Below are 1,332 nucleotides of genomic sequence, written 5' to 3' on the forward strand. Positions count from 1 at the left end.
TGGTGCCTTGATCGATTAGGAAGAAACATAACCCTTTGGAAAATGATTTCCTTTTCCTTCTTTTTTCTTTTCTTTTCTCCAAAGAGATTGGAGAGACCTGTGGTTTGCAAATCTGCTGACCCTGCAGGAGGCTTGGACGGCACTAGTCGGTGTCAGGAAAACCTGGGCCAGAGACAGAACACACCTAAAGGCAGATCCAGCTGGTTTCGGGGAGAAAGTGGGTCACTGCGGAGATGTCCAAGGAAAGCGTGGCCTGGGGGGATGACAGGCACCTGCCTCGGGGCACAGGAGCAGACACCATGTCCCTCCTTCAGAAAGGGGCCCGCTTCACCCTCAGTGCCCATGCAGCTCCCAATGCGGCGCCCACAGGCACTCCGGGTCCCACTGTCTGTGCCTCCTCTGGAGTGAGGTCCGCACTGCCTGCCCTGGCCTCAGTTTCCTCATTTGGCACATGGAGCTCCTGCCGGCTTCAGAGGGCCCTGGGTGCTGCTGGCTGGGGTGGACTGTGCTCCAGGGACGTGGGGTGCAAGGATGTGCTGGGCTCTGGGGCTGTGGCAGTGCATTGGTCTCCACACAAATGGCCCCAGACAGTGATGAGGGGACTGCACCCCCCAAGTCGGACCCAACTTCCTCTGCTGCTACTCCTCTGGGTGTGGGGGCTCTGCCGCCATGAAGGTGCAGGACCCTCAGTCACCCTGCAGAGCCGCTTCCTGGCCATCCCCTCCCTTCCTTCTCCGTCTGTTTTGCAGCACTTCCTCCTCTGTCCATGCTTAGAGAGGCAGTCAGCTGTGTCCCCAGCCTGAAGCCTCTGCTCCCTGGATGCCTGCCTCCCCTGACCCAGCACTGACCACAGCCTGGAGCTTCGGGCCCAGCGTCCATCCATACCCTGGACATTCCCTGGAGGCTGCAGGACCTGGAGGTGAAGTCATGCCTGCCCCACCCTCCTCCTCAGCCATCAGTGTGTGGAGCCGAGGGTGTCCCAGGGTCCAGGACTGTTACACTGGAGTTTCCATGAGTGAGAGAGTGGTTCTGGAAGAGGCTAGAGGGTCTGGGAGCAGAAAGTGCCAGTGGAGGAGGGGTGTGTCCAGGGCAGAAACACAGAAGGCAGGGAGCTGAGGCTGCAAGTGCCACGTGTCCGGAGACGGGGTGGTCAGAACCATCCAGCTCGGGTCCTGGCCGATGGAGCGTCCGGAGACGGGGTGGTCAGACCCTTCCAGCTCGGGTCCTGGCCGAGGGTGCGTCCGGAGACGGGGTGGTCAGACCCTTCCAGCTCGGGTCCTGGCCGAGGGCGCGTCCGGAGACGGGGTGGTCAGACCCTTCCAGCTCGGGTCC

The sequence above is a fragment of the Cebus imitator genome, unplaced genomic scaffold (genome assembly GCF_001604975.1).
Source record: "Cebus imitator isolate Cc_AM_T3 unplaced genomic scaffold, Cebus_imitator-1.0 Scaffold117, whole genome shotgun sequence".
NCBI lineage: Eukaryota > Metazoa > Chordata > Mammalia > Primates > Cebidae > Cebus > Cebus imitator.